This window comes from Maylandia zebra, unplaced genomic scaffold (assembly GCF_041146795.1).
Source record: "Maylandia zebra isolate NMK-2024a unplaced genomic scaffold, Mzebra_GT3a scaffold11, whole genome shotgun sequence".
Lineage (NCBI taxonomy): Eukaryota > Metazoa > Chordata > Actinopteri > Cichliformes > Cichlidae > Maylandia > Maylandia zebra.
This window is the reverse complement of record NW_027490041.1, coordinates 6,288,829-6,310,085: the sequence shown is the minus strand read 5'-3', so window position 1 is coordinate 6,310,085 and position 21,257 is coordinate 6,288,829. Positions and strand designations below refer to the sequence as shown.

The window sequence follows — 21,257 nt, the reverse complement described above, 5'->3', positions numbered from 1 at the left end:
TAGAGAGGACGTCAGCTGACGGAGCAGAGGGAGGCAGACTGTGGATAAATGACAGAGTGAGAGGAGAGCAACCATGACAGAAGCACAGGTGTGGCAGATAGAAGTGGCTTTATAGACACTTATTGTCAGTCCTCGTGCATGCTGTGGAAATAAGTGTCTGTGTCATGAGGTGACATGTGAGCTTATCTTTGGTCAATAAAGCTGAACGACCAGTTTTCACTTTGCTTGTTACGCTTGTTTAGTGACGTCTGGGTTTCTGTGGAGCCCGAATTTTGATGAGTTCTGGTGAAATCATCTGAGATCATCTGAGCATCGGTGAAGAGTCAGCAGAGAAAGTGTGGGACAGAAGTTTGCTTTGGACACATGGACTGAAATCAAAAAGTAACAAACAGGATTTCCAATGGACAGTATGGAGAAGTGAAAGTACACAAAGGCTGTGCTGGAACACGTGTGTTACACTTTTTGACAGCTGAGAACAAAACACAATATTTTGCATCATCTCTGCAGTGTCTCTTCTTTCCTCTGCTGTTGTGCTTTTAGCTCCAAACTGTTTCAAATGGTTTGTCAGCAAGCTGACCTCTGACCTCTGCAGTACTAACTCCTGACCCGTACAAAGAGCGGGCGTTTCTGACCTTTGACCTGCAGCTGTATGTCTCTCAGTCTCAGTTCTTCTCTCCGTCACTGATGGAGCAGGTGTAGTTGCTGCTGACAGTCAGTCGTTTGTTTTCTCAGAGTGAGGCTGAAGTCTGAACTGTTCAGAGCATCAGGTCTCATCAACGTGCGCTGCTGTAACGCCGCTTTGTCCTCTGAGATCACCAGGTATGAAACCTGAGTGCTGACAGAGCAGCATGTTCCCCCTCATTCACCTCCACCACCACAGCCAAGGCATGCTGGGAAACTGAGGACACACAGACGGAGAACTGAAGTGTCTGCTGTGTGTTCATCTCAGAGTCCTCACAGGTGACACATTAGCTCCAGAACACCAAGCCAGGTGTTTGAAGCCTGACAGGGATTCTTCCCATCCAGAGGGAGGATTTAGCTGCACAACAATGAACATTAGTGTGTAGTTTAGAAACACAGACTGTGCCTGCACTGCATCTAGTGAAGAAAAGTGTTACTGCCAGAGAACGAGGCTCCTTTAAAGCAGCTGATATTAAGGTTGAAAAATCAACAATAAGCTGATGTAATCAACGTTTCACAAAATGGTCAGCAGCTAAAATCTGGAGCCGTTCTTTGGTGGTAATTAACAGTTTGTTCTTGTTAGCTAATTATGTCATTAAAGGTAGCAGCAGAAGCCTTGTGTTGAAAGCCCATTCACTCACACATTCACACAGTATGTGTGTGTCTGTGTTACACTGTGGACATCCCTTCTGTTGGAGCGCCATCTTGTGGCAGGTTTAAGAAATGTTCTTCTTGTAAATCCAAACTGATGCACCTCCATAGCAGACTGTGGAGGCTTTCAGTGACATGAAGACTTGATTTATACTGTCATATTCTCCTGTTACACAAAGCACAGCACGCTGAACATGGATGAACTGAAACTCCCAGCATCTGACTGAGGAAAAGCACAAATCATTCTCACACTGACTCCTGCTTGATTTTAGATTTGCTTTCAAATCCTCACACTTTCATATGAAGCACTAAATGGGCTCCAGACTGTTTATCTCAGCTTCCTGTCAAACACACTGCTGCTCACACCGAGGCTCAGTTTACTCCTCCAGCCTGGCTTAACCTGCTGTCTGTTAAAAACAGTCCCACACTCCTCTGTTTAATCCTTCTGATCAGACTCTTTGATTTTGTATTGTTTTTACCTGAAGTTGTGTTTTTGACATGGTTCTGTCTGTGAAATAAAGCTCACACACACACTGCTACAGTCCTTCATACACTTAGAAACGAAGCTGCTCCTTTCCTCAGTGCTGACACATAAAGAAGAGTTGGTTTTATATCCAACACGTCTCTGTTCCAGAAAACAGCTTCAGCAGCCTCTGAGTCTGAACTTGGAGTTGGTTATAAGCCACAGGCCTGTGTGCACAGCAATGAGGAAATATAATGCAGTAAGTGAAACATGGATGTGTGGAACAGATTATCCCAAAGGTTGATTCTGTTCATCTGGACGTTCTCAGTGAAACATTTGGTCTCTCGGTCAGGTGACTCCTTTAGTCTCAGCTGACTGCAGCTTTCCAAACCTTTGTCACTGGATCACTCACTTCATCTCCAACGTGTCCCTGACACAGACAGCTGGAGCCGTTACAGCAAAATCATTGATCATCGTTTTTAGAACATTAGCTGGTGTTGGTGGGCAGGCTAGCAGTGCTAATTGTTAGCACTAGTTCTGCTGCTCTCCCTTTGTCTCTGTTATTGTTGGTCTTTAGTGAACAATAGAAAGTGTCTTCATGAGACTGTTGCCTAATGTTCAAATGTAGATAACACCACCTGCACCAACCTGTTACACAGCACAACCCTCTGGTGTAGCTTTGCCCATACGGTAAAAAAATATATTTTAAAATACATTTTAAAATATATTTATATATTTAAAATGTATTTTAGCACATATATTTTTTGGCCATTTTTTGTATATTTTGAAATATATTTCAAAATACATTTTGAAATATATTTCAAAATGTATTTTAAAATATATAAATATATTTTAAAATACATTTTAAAATATATTTATATATTTTGAAATGTATTTTAGCACATATATTTTTTGGCCATTTTTTGTATATTTTGAAATATATTAATAAAATATATTTCAAAATACAATTTAAATGTATTTAAAATCATTCAAAAAAATATAAATTTAACCCTTCATATATTTCTAAGAAAACACATTCACATGTAACATCTGAAAGAAATCTTTATTTGATGTTTAAAACATACATATAGCATATCAATCAAGCAAGGAATATTCATTTTATAAGTTTATTCTCATTACATACTTAAACATTCTAAAAGAAACACACACACATATACATATATGTGTGTATATATATATATATATATATATATATATATATATATATATATATATATATATATATACACACACACAGTCTCAGTTCCCCCAGCTTTCACTGCAATCCTCAAAGCCCTTCTGGACACGCTGGGAAACCCCTTCCTTACCGCCACTGTAACAAACAAAAGTCACAGTTCTATTACTTTTATCAGAGTTAAAATAAAAATGTGATTTATGTTAGCTGGCTTCATTTAGCAAACAGATATTTCTGTTTATACAGATACAGATATTAATACAGATATATTTTACGCATAATTTACCTCTTTTTTTTTCCTAGATGGGAAGTCTATCCAGTTCACATTACAGTAATGCTAACACCCCTTTTGGTCGTCTCTCCTTACCTTCCAGCATTCATAAATCTGTTGACCTTCTTTGTCTGAGACCAACCACTACAATGCATCATCACCTATTTGTATTGGTAACTTACTTTACAACCTATTTTAATGGTTGCAAAGTAAGTTACTTGTGGTGTATGCAATTTTAGATACACAGAAAGTCTTCACTTACTATATATGGCTGTCATAGTGTCCTTATCAAGGGCAGTTCTTCACTCTGCGCCGATGTCCGTTTTGCTCTGTCCTCCTATAAAAAGCATGAACATTTGAGTGTTTGACTAGTTTTAGATTTCCAAAAATTTGATATTTGTACAACTAAACATTTGAACTACAATATATGCTATTGAGCGATACTTTTATGGGTAATTTTTGGTAAAGAAACTGGTGACAGAGTTGTAGGCTTTTTAAAGTACTATTAGCTAACCATTTGAACTGACTTTCAAAGCTGATTACCTTTTAAATTGCTGTGGATCAAAACCTCCAGTGGGAAGGCGGCCATTAGAAGAACACGCACCATTGAACCTGAAAATAACAAAAACAAACAAAAAACAGAACAATATATAAGAGTCCGGTAGGGTAATAAATCTCTTCTGAAGCAATATAGTTATTTTGGGTGAAAAACAAAACATTCCTCTAAAATATATATACTGACATCAGCAATCAACATCATGATTGTAATTATTTCCTTTTTAGTACATCTACTGCTGTTTGCATGTGTCAAGCACTACGACTGTATCTATGCATATAAATTCACCATATATATCCAGCAAAAATGTTTTGTTATAGGAAAACAAACAAAGGCATTCAATCAGAGGTGAGAAATTAATTGGGAATATGAATTATAGGTGAACTATTCTTTACCTACTAGCAATCAAGCTTCTTTAACCAAGAAGCTTGAAATATTTGAATGTAAAATAAAATAAATAAATAAATAATAATAAAAATAACATGATGTAATTAAAATGCACAACTTACATTAAGGAAATCTGCATTTGTATCCACAGGCTAAAAGTAAAACAGTAAATGTGTTAGTGATAGTACAGGTATTTGTAAAAAAAAAAAAAAGAGGCAGTAACTGTGACGCTTCTAGTGGGATGCTAAATGCAGAGATTTATATTTACAGTATAATACTGCATGTACGGGTAGCTGTGTTGTGAACTGTAACTGAATATTAGAGAATCTCAGAGAAATTAAATGTATTTATTTTTTGAATTTATCAATCATAAAACCGTCTGTTTTGAAGGCCTGTTACGATAACGACTTTTTGTTGGTCGGTATATTGCCCCATAAACAATTGCGACAAGTTATGTCATTGTCATTTTAAGACCATTTTATGTCTTTGAATGTATAATCATAATATAACACCATAATAATGCAAGATCTACACACTTTCAATTGACAAACCAACATCTAATTCTTAAAGTATTTAGATCATTGAAATTAGGAATCAAAATATTAGATACCTTAAAAACTTGAATAAATAGTAAGTTTTCTAACAAATAGAAAACAATGATATTTAATGTTATTGTTTTGTTATCATTATATTTTATTTTTGTAAATATAATGGCGGATAAATTACATCATCAACAATTATTGAGGTCATGTACATGTATTGTGTGTTAAGTCGATATATCGATTATTGTGATAGGCCTACTGTTTTGGTATCATAACGAGCTTGTCAAACATGCATGACCACTAAACAATGTCTAAGCAGTAGTATTGGTCTGAATGACAACAAACATAACTAGTGTTTTGGAAAATCTGTTAGAAAACAGTTATTTCAATAATTATGATTAGCATGTGACACAGACACTGCATAAAAAACCACAACAACAAATACTTACTTTAGGAGGATGGGGGAGGGCAGCATGAGGTTGAGACTTTGACATCTGTAAGAAACAAATTCATGTATTACAAACAAGTCACTTAAAAATACATTAATGTGGCAGACTGTTCCCTGTTCAGATGCAGTGTATAAGTACAATCAGGGCTGTCACAACAATGGGGTGGGGCCAAGTGGCTGCAACCCTAGGTACAATGTGCAGGTATATATAATTACATATAATATATGTGAATAAAGCAAGAATCTGTTTAGGTTAGTCACTGTGCTGACTGATGTTTGCTAGGTTTATATGATTGCAAACTGCACAAAAACAACAACAGCAACAACATTAATGACAATGACAAACAAAATTACTTACATTTATGTAAATCTCACATTAGGAAGATCTGCATTCGATTTCATGGGCTGAAATAAATAGGCAGAAACATTACTGCTAAAAAAAATAAAAAACAAAAACTCTAAAAAGCCTAAAAATGACTTAAAAAGCAAGGAAATGTGGAACATTGTAATTAGCGAACATTAATAAAGCATAACTGTTCTTTGTTTCTAACCTTGGTAAGTACTCTGTAGCCAGAAGGAGAGGTAGGATTTCTGTGAAAGCCAAATTAAATGTGAATAGGCTTTGATAGTTATTGAGAAGGCAGAATAATAAGAAAAGGCAAAAGTACGTCACAATATAATTAATTAAGTTACATATTTTGATTACCAAATTATGGAAGCGTGGAGCTGCCACCCAGGCAAAAGAAAAATAGAGCTGTATCACGTTATGACGTGAAATGTTTATTGTTCTAACATTATGCTTTTCATGTTTGTATAATACAGTGGTTCTTAACCTTGTTGGAGGTACCGAACCCCACCAGTTTCATATGCGCATTCATTGAACCCCTCTTTAGTGAAAAATAAAGTGTGTTTTTTTTTTTTCAAATTAGACGTAGATATGTTTTTTACTGGTGCACAAAATGAGCCGTGCACGTCACAGCGGAGGCTCTGCCGAACCCCTGAGACCAACTCACCGAACCCCTAGGGTTCAATCGAACCCAGGTTAAGAACCACTGGTATAATATAATATCACATTATTATAATATACATAATTGTCACGTTCGCACAATATTGTACGGACGTGATAATTATGTACATTTTTCGTACAATGTTGTTCAAACATGTTGTTCAAACATGATAGTATATTGTTAGAACGATAAACTTTTCACGTTATAACGTGATATACTTATATTTCTCTTTTGCCTGGGTGGCAGCTCTACGCTTCCGTTCCAAATACACGAGAATAAAGTAATATTATATGGGAAAAGGCACCTGCTAGCTTGATGATGGAGGCTTCTTAGACTGGCCACCCGCCTTGGCTTCTTGTCGCCACTCCACGAAATAAAGGTCCGTTTCCTCCATGCCGGCTAATTATTCATCCTCATTAAAATCTCGTATATGTTCAGTTGGCAGAATTGAGAATTTTACATCTTCCAACCACTTAATTAACGCGAACATAATCGGCTTGTTTCTTCCCATCTCCTGTATCCGGCCGTTCCTCTCGCTGTCAGATTTCGCGCCTCAGAGACGTCGTTATTTTTCAAAAAAAAAAAAAAAAGAAGAAAGAAAGAAACAGCAACAACTACTAAAGAGAGTTTTTGCACGTTCATTGCACATTTGTGGGAATGTTTAAATATTTAATTTTTATTAATTACTTTTCATTATATCTTTATTTTTTAAACCACCGTGGCAATGCGCATGCGCATACACTCCTGCACGCAAAGGGCTTTGGAGTTGACGTAATGTCGCAATGCATTGTGGGAGCGCAGCACCATCTTGGCAGGTCACGAATCAAAACAAGATTGCTACGAACCATTCTGAAACGTAGCTCAAAAGAAAATGACGGTATAGAGACAGATTCTGTCCAGATGCAAAGAGACGGTACTTGATTGTTGAAATGTGGACCCGTATGAAATATAGCCGTGGAGTAGAAACCCTGAAGACCAAACCGCTATTGACTTAGCATGATCTACTCTCATACCTTGTCTGTGGAGTCAGAGCATACACGGCGCACCAATTTCGCAATTATAAATCTCTGGAGGCGCACATCCAATTCACCAAGGACTGGGTACAAGATTTGGCTATTTTTAAGCCTCCACGTTGTGATTACGCCGTCATTCAAGCAAAGGTAAGTCAGCTTGAGTACTGCGAGTAAAATGCGTTTGATTCCCCCCAGCATTCAAATTAGTGCTAGCAAAAATTCATTCGTGAGGGGGAAATTACAGTGAGAACATGTAGAGGCTCTGTTAGAGGGATAACATAGTGAGTTCAGTGCATTGATGTGACATTGTCCTGAAGGATTTAGTTATTCTTTATGGTTAAAGAAATTGCCCTAATTAATTCATATTTATTATAAATAATCCTAATTACACATCTTGCTTCCTTGTTTGTGTCCTGTGTCACTAAAAATACATTCTGTTTTAGTTTTATACATTGATTAATGACCTGCAGAATCTGCTTGTCATATTAGGTGTCCATAATTGTCACTTAAAGTTGAACTTTATGTTTTCTCCCTCTTGAAAGTGATTACATCCTTGCATTACATACTTTAGGTTCATTTTTTGCTGATAGGTTTCTAAAAAGAAACATGCAGATTTAGAATATAACATGCAGCGTTCTATAGATGGATACATAAAAACACTTTATTTGTTACATTTATGATAAATGGATTTGAAAGTAAATAAAACACATTTGTGTCGGCCTTGGCTCATAGTTCTTGTCTTTAAATGAACTTTGTCTGTGTGTGTTTCAGGTCCTGCACTCTTAAAGACTGAATTGCAGCATTGCAGCCACAGGTCATTGTGAGCATCACAGGGAAGGTTGAAGCCGCCCACTGCAGCTGTATGGCTAGAGTCGTGGAGACTTGCAGCCATGTCACTGCTCTTCTGTTTAATGTAGAAGCAACAGTGAGGATCTGTGGCACAAGGACTGTTACAGATGAACCTGCATACTGGGTTTTGCTGGGTAATATGACCAAGATACAGCCAGAGGTTGGCCATAAGATAGACTTCTCCTCTTCAGCTGCCCAAAAAAAGGCTCTTGATCAAAACATAGACAGACCATCTGTAGTGACAGGTAAAAGGAGCCATCCTCAAAAAAGAAAAGTTCCACCTGCTACTGTGGAGGAGTTGGATCAACTGATGGGACAATATTTTTCCAAGCATAGTTCTGTTCTGAATAACCCATAGTGTTTTAATTTAGGGGGCCATGTAAATACTTTGCATTTACTGAATATGTACTTACTAAATACCACTGTTCAAAAGTTGAATAAAGAAACAAAGAAATGTTTGCCTATTTTTAATTAAAAGCACTTTGTCGAACATCACATCAGTTACAATGTAGAAAAAATGTTATGTATAGTTTACAAATGACAAAATGTTCACATAAAATCATGACAGCATTTGTATAATATCACCCACTACTAGCATTCTGTAATTTACTGTCTCTTTTGAAAACTTATCACTTATCACATGGAAAAACCTTTGGAATGCAAGCATGCTGATCCACACAGGTATGCACACAGGTGTACACACGAGTGTTCACAGACGCGGACTACAGCTTTCTTGGCTGCTGCCTCAAAGCACACTGTGCGCTGTCTATCCTGCGTGCTGCACAATATCGTTTATTATTTAGTAAATATTGATATCTATGGCTAGCTAGTTTATTGTGATGGTGCTTTTTTTTCTATTATTATGTTGCTCTTTGTTGTTTGCTTTCTCCTCTGTTTTTTTTTTCTCCATACAGGTGACCCAGAAGTTTTTTATTTGTTATTTGTTTTTTTTTCTCTCTTCCCCCCTTCTCACCGTCTCTTCCCCCCTTTGGTTTTCTTTCTTTCTCTCCCTCTCTTTCTTTCATTCTTTCCCCCTGTCCTGTCCCACAGTTATGTCTGTCCCGTTTGCAACTGAAAATAAAATAAATTCATAATTATAATAAAGGTCAATCAAATGGACCAATATGGCAAGGCCATGATGATCCACTTGGTAAAATAAATCCGCTTGGCATCTTTCTTGGCCTTAAGACAACAATTCTGATGGCTATAGATCCAAACGGGACAAAAAAATAAAAAATAAAGTAGTCTCAGAATAGTGAATTAAACCAACATTTATTGTTGATTTTTTTTTTAACAAGAAAAACATTTTTAAACTGAATAAAAACAATGCCAATAACCAAAATAAATAGAAGCGTACATGAAAACTACACAGTCCTTCACCTTTCTGTCTGATTTTTTTAAGAAAAACAGTTTTTCATTCCACTAAAAACAGGACAAACCCACCAGCATGAACATTAAATAAACTATTACAATTGTAAAACAAAACTCATTTACAAAATGTAATAATTATCAGTGGGTCCCAGGAAATAGAATGTGACATGGGATTTAGATTTCCGTTACCAGGATGGTCGGGTTCAGCGTAGTCTTTATCACCACCTGTCAAAGACACATCATCAATATTCATGTTTGCTCAGGTTATTCACTTGTTCACATCTGTCTGAGATCATTCATACTGTTGTATGGATGTGTGTACAGTATGTATATAATTATCAGCTATGTAAAAGATATTATCATCTCTGTTCTTACCTAGTTGGAAGTCCTCCATTCAAACTCAGAGAGCCGCTGGAGGAAGGTGGTGATCCGAGGGCTGATTCTTGTAACCTTCCTCTTTACCACACGACCTGTCTTGCGGCTTGTACCAAGTTTTGCAGGGCATTTTGTTCCCATGTCTGGATTGATCCTCACAAAGAACCTTTTAACGGAAAAAAGGCTGCTTTAATTTCAACATTAAAACATACGTTACAGCAATCACCTATATGTTTCTGCAACTGTAAAAAGAGAAGGAGAAAAAAAAAAAGAAGAGAAAAAAGGAAAAAAAAAACAAAAAACTTATCACTACATAAACAGCACAAGACTTAAGAGTATTTAACAAGAGCATTTTTCCCTGGTTTTACTACCACACTGGGGCACATGTTCACCAAAACGCAGCAAACCTTTGCCATCTTATCCAGGAAGGTCACCTTTTTACCCTCACATGGAAGAAGTAATCTGATTGGCATGGTGGTATGTAGCATGTAGTTTGAAGCAGGGATTTCGTAGTGCCCCATGTGTAGTGTTGGAACCCAGTCAGGATTTGTTTCATTCATTTCATAGGCTGGTTTGTTGCAATAATGCCAAATAATTAGCAACTCTATAAATAGAAGGTAGTTCTGCATGTTTGTTCTAAGTTTGTGCTATGATCTCAGAGCGCATTGAAAATAAAATTAACAGGCTATAAAGAATAATATGAACTTATTTAGAACTTACCTGAATGAAAATACTGGAGCACACCAACAGATATCTGTGGCTGGTAGAGAACTGAATATCAGCTCGTCTCGCAGCTGCTATCCAGGCTAGACGCCTTCTTTTGGTAACATCCAACACATAAGCTCCCTCATGATGTTTCCAGGTGAGGAAACAATGAAAAGAGAGCCTGTTTTCAAGCTTATTCCTTTGTCGGTAGTGCAATCTAACATTACAACCGACCACACAGCAAGCATTTGTTTGGCCTGCTAATATGGCGCCTTGACCAAAAATCCTGGCTACGCCCCATCCCGTAAGATCACGCTCCAGAGCCCTATTAACGTACGGATCTAGAAAGAAGACGCTGCATCTGGGACTCTCCTCAGCTCTTACTGGGACAGTGGCGCGGCTGCCCCTCTGTTGGTCTTCCATGGTCTCTTGTGTTCTGGGGGCCTCTGGATGTCTGGAGTTTTGATCTCCTCCATACCTGCTTCACACCCTGGAGGACGGGGCTGTGGCCCCCCCACACTCCCTAGCAGATCATTACATGGAGAAACCTTTGGAATGCAAGCATGCTGATCCACACAGGTATGCACACATGGGTATTCACAGACGCGGACTAAAGCTTTCTTGGCTGCTGCCTCAAAGCACACTGTGCGCTGTCTATCTTGCGTGCTGCACAATATCGTTTATTATTTAGTAAATATTGATATCTATGACTAGCTAGTTTATTGTGATGGTGCTTTGTTTTCTCTATTATTATGTTGCTCGTTGTTGTTTGCTGTCTCCTCTGTTTGTTTGTTTTTTTGTTTGTTTTTTTTTTTTTTTTTCTCCATACAGGTGACCCAGGAGTTCTTTTTTTTTCTTCTCTCTCTTCCCCCCCCCTTCTCACCGTCTCTTCTCCCCTTTGGTTTTCTTTCTTTCTCTCCCCCTCTTTCTCTCATTCATTCCCCCTGTCCTATTTATTTTAAAAAAAAAAAAAAAAAAAAAATGACAAAGGATGAACTGAAGCTCTGCCATCACGTAATGTTGCATACTGCTGTTTCTGATGTCATTTAGGAAAAAAAATAAAAAATAAAAAATAAAAAATAAAAAAAGAAGACGCTGCATTTTTAACTCTGAGGGAGATGGAGAATGAGCCTATTTCCAAAACAGTGGAGTGTGTTCCTTTAAGTACTAAATTGTATATATTGTCAAAAACTAAAGTGTACATAGCAGTTGTTGTATCTTGTTTACTGTATCACTGACAGATAATTTCAAAGTCAATGAACGCTACATTATAGTGAGATATTGTGTAATGTGAAATACTGTAAGCAAATGAATAAACAACCTAATTCGTGATAGACCTTTGACTCTGTTTTGTTTGAATCCAACTGTTTTTTGCAGATGTGCATAAAACATGTTACTTTTAGTATTGTTATCATTATCATCATTATTGCACTAAATATATTTTAAATAAAGGATACTTTGATATACATTCTACTGTAAGGTTGGAAATGTATTTTCTTCACCCTAAAATATGTTTTGAAATGTATTTTGGTTTGAAAGAAATATATTTTCAATTTCAAAAATATATTTTTTTGGAGCATCACAAATACAAAATATATTTACCATATATTTGAAATATATTTTGGCCAGGAAAAATGTATTTTTTTACCGTATGGGTTTGCTGCTGCTGACTTTGAAAATCACACCAAACATGGAATCAAATATATCGACTCAGCTTAGACTACAGAGAAGCTCGGCACTGCTCACAAAACTCAACACAAAAGGCTTTTTAAAGACAACAATCACTTTGACAGACACACAAACACGACTGAGTACAGAGCAGCTGCTGGTTTGAAGCCACAGAAATGTTCAAATGTTTAAACACACTGCAGCGTTGCAGCCGTGATGCATTTGTGCTGCTAAGGCCACACACATCAGCTGCCTTACATTTTAGTACCAGTTCATCTCTGACCATGGCAGCACAGTCTTTCCAGTACAGTGATGTTGGTGGGGACAGTGGGGACTGATTGTTCATTGGCTGTAAGCCGGTCACATGGACGTTTAACTGGTGCTTTGATTGCTCTGTAGTCTGTTGTGCCTGTGAGCTGCTCCTAAAATGAGACAGATTATAATTGTCACCATTCTGTTAATGACTCTTATTATGTGCGCTCTCCTCCACTGTCACACTAAACACATTAAACCTTTATTTTTGTGTAAAGTCAGGATTTATTGGCTCTTCTTAAAAGCGTCATGAAGTGCAAAACTCAGCAAACATTATACAAAAGTAGATTTAGAAGCTGAACAGAACTGAAAACATTTAAAGTGACAGTCAGCACAAATCCAGCTGACATCTCCATCCAACCCAAGTCTTCATTTAAAGTCATTATAACTGTGACACACGTTTGTTACAGTATTAATCCTGCCTGATGCTGCAGGGCCAACATCATGAAACAGGCTCAGCATTTATTTCCATTATGAAACTTTATCATTAAAAACAAACCATTGTTCTGCAGTCGTCCCAGGACTGTCGGTCAAACGTTCTCTCCACATGTTTAAGGCTGAGCTCACTTTATCGTCTGCCTGAAGGAGGGAAGCAGATGTTACTAAACATCACAATAAAACATATGAAATGGGTGCACATGAGGAACGTCTGCACTGTTAAAGCCATGCAGACATCTTCACACATGAAGCAGCAACACCTCTCAGTTTAGCAGCAGCTGGTAAAAGCCACAGTGATCCTGGAGCCTCCCTGAAGGACTCGTTCATCAGTAACTGTCAGGAGGACGATTAAACCTGCTGCACACGTCCTGTAGTTACACACTCAGGAGGAAAGACGACGTCCTCGCTCTGCAACATGATCTGTGTTTCATCCAGGACGCTCAAACACAGACTGGTTTCCAAATATTAGACGCACTGGTTCTTCATGCGTTTCTACCTGAGCACTCAGAGTCATTTCTACAACAGGCCTCCTTCACCTGCTGGTGCCTCTGTTTCTGTGTTTGGCTGTTTCCATCAGTGCCTGATGTTTGTGATCTTTGATCTGTTCTGAAGTCTCTCTTTGTAACACAAATGTTGTTTGGCTTCTTTTGCAAACAAGGCAAAAGAACTTTAATGGATTCATTTGCTGATCTTACTGTTCTGATGCAAAGCCGTCCTTTCAACGCTTTAGAAAGAAAACCAAACAATGTTTTTAAAACTTTCCCAAAATGTAAAAGCTATTAAAACCATAAACTTCTGCTCCTTGATCATGTGATTCTTCTTCTAGACTGTCTGTAATTGTTATTGCTGATTGTCAATAAAGTTGTTTTTTATAAGTTATGTTGTAAAGGAAGCTTGTGGCGAGGGAGGAGGGGCGACTAAAAGCAGGTTCATATAGTGGGAAAGTCCTCAGGTCATGTGAGGATATTTACTGATGCGTCAACACTGTCAGATAAAAGAACGGCTGCTGCATTTGTTCTCCCACAAATAAGTTTGGTGATGAGTAAAAGAATTACAGATGATGTGGCAGTTTATACTGGGAGCTGGTAGTGATGTTACTGGCTTGAACTGGGTGGAGGACGCACTAATATGCAGGTATGTGGTTTGCTGGGACTCTAGCAGCGTGCTAGTGAGCACAGGTGATATGTCTTCAGACTCTAGGCAACATATTGTTTTTGATATACTTCATTTACTGTATAGAATCAAACACAGAGGGATAGAAGTGGATTTCTTATGGCTCCCTGTGAATATCGGTGTTGATGCAATGAACAGGACGATACGTTTAAAAAGGTGCAGCAAGAAGAAGTCGTGCAGGTTTGACTATAAAATACAGTGAAAGTGAGGTGAAGAGTATAATGAAGGTAAAGATGAAGGACGAGTGGCAGGCACACTGGGACAGAGACGGGAAAGGCAGATATTATTATACAGAAAACAGTCGTGTAGAAGAAGCTGCAGCAGAGACCAGGATGGAATCTGGAGAGTCAGAGTTGGTCACACAGGCTTGAATAGCACACTTAAAAAGGTAAACACGACACAGGAAGTGTGACTTCTGTGGACCAGAGGAGACGTTTGACGGGTTGTTAGCGTCGTCAGGATGCTGGATGGAAACGCTGTGCCTGATAGGATGATTACAGGCTGGACTTTGTCTTCCTGTTACAGATGGATCCAGGCCCTGGATGACTGCTGGACACACATGACCCACACTAGGCTGCCTTCATCCATCCTTTCCTCCTTCACTGAGACTCAGAGTCAGCATGTATGTATTTATCAGTGATTTGAATCCTTTCATTACAGAGTGAAGTTAAAGTAGACGTGTGAACACACTAATGAACACAAAGGGACACAACTACTACTGCATGATGTAAAGCTGAAGTATTACACAGCTTTATGAACCTCCTGTTATCCTGGTAGACGAGTACAGCAATAAATCTTTTACTTGAACATCTTCTGGCTCCAATAAGCTTTGAAATGTGACCATGAAGTTAGAGACACACTGACTGAAACCCACAGCTGTGACTGTGGATCACATCCACACACAGTGTAGCTGCTGTCTCTGTGTGAGCCTTTGCACTGCTGCTCGCAGCACCGTTATATCACTCAGCGCTCGCTGCTGTTATTGAATCCACTTTTTACTGTCCGTGCAATCAAGCTCCTCTGCAGAGCTAGAAAATATCTTCGAACCAGTTTATGTGTTAGGGGATCCTTTGCAGCTGTGACTGTTGCCTCTGTTTTTGTCCTTTGGTTCCTGGGAGCCTTTTACATTTCCATCAGCAACAAATATCTGAACAGGCTTTATTGTAGGAAACACAGGAGTAAATAGTTGTCATTATTTATTAGATGTTGTTAAAGATGATCAGATGCTTGTTTAGTTTAATGCTGTGGCTTCAGTCAGCATCACTGTGCTGTATAGTTTTATTTTTCTGATCCTTCTGTTAAAGTTGCTGAATAAAAGCTGGTTGGTCTGCACCTCACCTCTGCCTCGAGCCTCCTTCTTTAAAGCAGCAGAGGCTCTTCATTCAGGTATCACAGCTCGAGTTGTTCTGCAGGAGACCCAGAGTACTGTCCTTGGTCCATAATGACATTAACTTTGATTCATGTCAACACGAAGCCTGAACGTCTGTGATGAACACACTATCAGCATCACTGACATGTTTCATCATTTAAAAACACTTCCTGTCACCGTGGTGGTTACAGTGACATCATGCAGTTTGTGCTTTGACCTCCAGAGGGCGACAAATCAGCACAGACAGAGAGCTCCATTCAAACTTTGCTGCCATCAGGAATAATTCTTCAAATATAATCATCAGTGTTTGAGCAGTTATGATATCAGGGACAATCTAGACATGTGTGACAATACTGAACATGTCACATGACACACCTCAAACATCATGTGATCCACTCTCAGTCTGCACTTTCAGTCATGACTTCATGAATTTATGATCAGTTTACTCCTGAAATATTCAAATGCTGCAGGGTGAAGAACAACAAAGTGCTGACACATGTTTGTGTTTCAAACAGGAAAACCAGCAGAAATAAATCATCTTTGGACAACATGACAGAGATTAGTGAGTTTCCAAGTTGCACTTGAATGCAGCACAGACAGATTCTGATGTTCGTGGTTGTAAACGTGTCCTCAAACGCCGCTCTGACTCTTTCCTTCCTGCTCAAAGTTCCTCTTTTCTGAACTTGGTGTTTGTGCCTGACGCTGATCGTCTCCGTGTGGAGCTCCGTGTGAAGGTAACGTTAGCAGTGTGTAATGTTTCCTGGCTAACATCAGCTGTGTGCAGCTCAGTTCCAGCACAAATCTGCCGCTCCATAGTTCACGGTAACGGACTCATGAGGTCGACCGTTAAACGCTCTCCCGCCATTTTGTCTGTGTGCGTGGATGTGTACGTTTTTGTTACCACTGTCATCTCATCAATAGCCTATTTGTAAAAGATCTCTGTTCATAGTTTAGTTGGATTTTAAAACTCTGTAGTTGGACAGTTTTATTTTGGACTGATGCTAAAATTCTTGCTGATTGTTTCTGTCGAGGTTTTGTACTTGACATCCGCCATTTTGGATGTGATAAGCTGTAGAGAGTGCGTCCAAAAAGAGAAACCAGAAAGAGAACCTGTTTTATTAATAACCTCTTGCAAATAGAAGAATATGAAAAAAACAACAACAAATAGGATAAAACCTTTAAATTACTTGAATTTTTAAAATCACCATCATCTGTTAACACAAATTTGATCATTTCAAATTTTTGTTTTCATTTTCTCTTCCCAGTTACTTCTTTCTCATTCTCTTCATTCTCCTTGTCACCTTACGTCTCACTCCTTAACTGAAGTTATAGTTCTAACATAAGAAGTCCCACCAACGTCCTTTATTTAATCTCTGTGTTGTCACAGTTATTATCATCAGATCAGACATGAGACCCAGACAACAACATAAGTTTACAAGCTAACATCATGTCAGCTAACATTAGACGATAGCATCATAAACTTTAAATTACTTTGCCTCTGATCAACAGTTTGATTACATTCTCACATCACAGGTTTATTTGCTAAGTGTGAGTCCGCCCACATTAGATCCACTTTTCAGCAGGTGGAATAATTTGTAGTATATAGGTAATACATCAACAATGCTGCCGTGGCTAAGTTAGGAATATTTATAATGTCATTTCCAAAACTTGCATATGATCTGCAATTTGTGGCAGATCTACTGACTGTCACAGAGCAGCTGGAGCAGTCTCGAATGCAGGTCAGTCCACTGCTGCCCCCTGTGGCCAAGTGCCATAGCTACTGCTGGATGAACTCGTGACACATCTGCACCTGTTTCTATGAACACATTGAGTCTGAGTGGCTGCACTTACACTGGTGCATTCAACATATTGAAAGATGGCAGCAATGTGGATTGTCAAGACTCAAACCAACCGTTGAGCAAAGACAGCAGCATCACTTGTTTCTGTTTGTTATACAGCCAGATTTACTCGTGACACACATGTGCAGCTGCTTTATCACCTATTCTGAATTTGTTTCAAGCACAATACATTTGTTACACATGTTGGGATATTGTGTTTGTTATAAATGTTATATACCTGTGTGGTATGTGACTTGTGTTGCCATGACGCCAGGTCTCTCTTGGAAATGAGATTTTTAATCTCAATGAGATTTTTTTTTACCTGGATAAATAAAGGACTAATTTGTAACTTTCAGTGTTTTCCGGTCTTCCAAAAGAAAAAAAACCTTCAACTACATGACATGCAGTTGTGTATTTGTTTTCACCTTATCATACACTTGAAGTTTTACAAATCACCACTTCTTTAGTGAATATCATTTCAGTCTCAGACAACCTCGTTTCTCTTACAGAGGTTGAATGCACCTTCTGCGGATGGCGGTACCACACAGTGTGCGTGGACTTCCCCTGCACAGAAGGCAACTACAAATGCTGTGAATGCTAAATAAACAGAAACAAATGATCCCTGTTGTCTTTGCTTGATGATTGGTTTGAGTCTTGACAATCCACATTGCTGGCGTTGCATCTTTCAATGGCAGCAATGGCAGGTATCAGTGCTCAAACCTTTTGTGTTTGTTTCCAACAAGTTGCCCACCTCGGGAAACAAAAATGTGTTCTTTTACTTGTCAGATGAACATATGAGACACTTTGACTCTTCAGTGCAGTGTGGAGCCTAACAAAGATCTGTTTTGTGTCCCAGCTGATCAGCAGGAGGAGGAGAGTCTGACGGAGCAGCAGAGGAACATTTTCAGCTACTTGGACTCAGCTCAGCCACTACAGAGGAAACAATGAGCTCAACACAGAAGGTGACAGACAGAGCAGGACCATATGACCAAAGATATTTATCACCATATACATTTGAACATTTGCCATAACGATGTAGCTGACGATAGAATTGACACCAGACAAAATACTTTACAGCTGCACAACTTTATTAAAAACCCATCAATGTATTTTCACTGAAACAAGCAGCTGTTGTTTATGTGCATTAAAGTTATATAAAAATGTAACAGTGCAAATGCAAATTCCTCACTGACAGTTTAACCAAAAGGCGTTTCCAGTGGAAACTGGCCGACACATCCTGAGCATAACCATGTATAATATCCACTAAACTTCAGAAGAGGTTATACAGTCGTGGCCAAAAGGTTTGAGAATTGCATAAATATTGGAACCTGGAGAAGTTGCTGCTTAAGTTTTTATAATAGCATTTTGCCTGCACTCCAGAATGTTATGAGGAGTGATCAGATGAACTGCATCGTCCTTCTTTGCCATGAAAACGAACTTAATCCCCAAAAAGCCTTACCACTGCATTTCATTGCTGTCATCAAAGGACCTGCTGAGACCATTTCAGTGATCGTCTTCTTAACTCAGGTGAGAATGTTGGCGAGCACGAGGCTGGAGATCATCATGGCTGTATCCCGATTCAGGTTCTGCAGCTTTAAAGTCCTCAAGGGTACTCAAAGACCGCTAAGGCCGAAGTGCGAGGCTCGTAGGTTCGTGAAATGGGACGTCTAGCCTCCGTCGCGCTGCCCAGGTTGCCTAGCAACCATGATACTAACAGCTGGAAACGTTTCATACAGCTTTGTTTGACAGAAATGAAGGAGAACATATTTAGTTCATTTGTTTCTACATGAGCTCTGTGTGATTTGATGAGTATCTGAGGCTGAGACCACAGGACTGTGAAACATGATTGTTGGGCTTCATTTCTGTGCTGAACAGTCGTTTAAGATTAGCTGTAAATAACAATTAGCTGATGTTGTTCATGAGACTAAAGTCATCTCACTGTGGTAATGTAAATATAATATGGCCAATATGATAGTTATTATATTAATCACTTCACTCACAGACAAGTATCTGTGACAGTGTGTATACAGATGTATCATATATAAGAGACAAATATTGTTCTTGTAATATGTTGGTACTAAATGTGGCTCAATGCTTACATATATGTGTAAAAAGCAAATGTAGGAGCTGTGATAACTGTGTCTGATAGAATGAAGAGTAGACTGATATATGAAATATTCCTTTATTGGGTGAGAAAATCAGACCATGTCATAACTGCTGTAAGTCACACAGAATAGATATCAGAGCCTTAAACAGGCTGACTTCTGCTAAATGGGTCAAACTGGGCAGAAAGTCTACAAACACATAACATCCTTATAGAATATGATGTAACACTATAGATCAACTTAGCTCAGAATATATAAAGCATATAAACAGTTACAGCAATATGATGCAACAAACACAGCAGCTACTGATCCAAAATACTCAAAGCTTCATAGAACTGAAACCAACATTTATTTTAGCTCCATTCTGCTGCTGATACAGACTTTAGGTTTCTGAACATTAAACTTGTTGCTGCCTTTCATAGTGTGTAACTTGAAGGCCCTGAGTACTTTCTCCCACACTGAAAACACTGGGATGATCACATTATTTGAACATTACCTAATAAGACTGATTCAGCACAGACAGTTATGTTAAACTTTCCTAGCAGTCCTTCACAAACAGGGAACAGTCTGTCTATTCTCTCCATCTGTCAGCTGCTGCTGGCTCTTCCTCCTCCTCTTCCTCACACACTGCTGAGTTTGTCCTGGTGGATCATCAGGGCTGCAAAGCCTCACAGATGATGTGCAGCAGTGGCTCCCTCAGCCTGTCCTCACTCTGGACACTTGCAGTCGTCACACATGGAAATCAAATGTGTGATAAGCTGCAGGATTCAAACACAAGTGTAACTTATAAACACATGTTCATACTTTTATTCCACAATCAGAGAGAAAGAAACAGAGAGAGAGTGCAGGACAGACAGACAGGTGACAGTCTCAGGTGTACACACTGCTACACAACAGCACCAGAGAAGCAGGATTTAGTGTTTGTGTTATTACGAGTGTAAACAAGAAGATTTCCAGATGGTGCAGTGGACACATGTGTGACTGCTGTGATTAAAGCATCTTTCTTTCAGCTTAACGAGTGAACCGTCAGCTCGTTCAAACACACGTTAAAGTGCGTTTGGCTCGACACCACCGAACAGAGGCAGCAATATAACATAGCTAACATTAACAGTGCAGTGAATCCTGCTTGTGCCGTGATGTTCAGGACTGCAAACCGAGCAGCATCACTGACTTTCAGCTTGTTGTGTTTGTGGATATATGACTGACTTTAATTATCCACAAAATCATCACATTCTCTGTCAGATTAATGTCGCCTATTGAACGGCGTATATTTTAAAGGCTTTAAAACCAAGTTAACGCTGAAAGTACAAACATCACTAATGTCACATAACTCTGCCGACAAGGCATAGCTATGGCTATGAAATGCTCTTTGTGTATCACTTCTTCATTATGAAAGATGTCATTAATGCACTAGTAATGTCTCATCTGGAGTATTGTTCAATCATTTGGTCAGCAGCTAATAAGACAGATCTTAACAGACTTCAGTTAGTCCAGAATAAGGCGTCCAGATTAGTGTGAAGATGTTCATACTATACTAATATTGATAACATGCATAATAACCTTTCTTGGCTTCCTGTACAGGCTAAAATATTCTATGGCTTACTTGTAGTTCTAAAGAAAGCAATTCTGTTAAACACACCACATTTATTCTGCTCAGCTGCAGTATCCAGATGAAATACATCATCATATTACACAGTTTTCAACAAGCTGCAATTTAGTAAATGCTCGAGTTAAAAGTAACGTTTTGTAAAACTGTTACATTTAGAGCAACTTTTAAGTGGAATAAGTTGCCTTAAAAAATTAGAGAATTATTCAAAACTTCAATGAACACTTAAAAGCC

General features: G+C 38.6%; 1 long non-coding RNA gene across 1 annotated transcript; it reads right to left on the bottom strand.

Annotated features, from left to right (window-relative positions):
- Nucleotides 1-3,071: 3,071 nt before the first annotated feature.
- On the bottom strand, nucleotides 3,072-6,703 carry LOC143416024 (uncharacterized). The gene is made up of 8 exons (XR_013096451.1): nucleotides 6,506-6,703; nucleotides 5,746-5,785; nucleotides 5,553-5,599; nucleotides 5,196-5,240; nucleotides 4,327-4,356; nucleotides 3,805-3,873; nucleotides 3,524-3,598; nucleotides 3,072-3,128 (listed from the first exon to the last, which is right to left on the bottom strand). It is a non-coding gene; the product is annotated as an uncharacterized LOC143416024 (long non-coding RNA).
- Nucleotides 6,704-21,257: the final 14,554 nt, after the last annotated feature.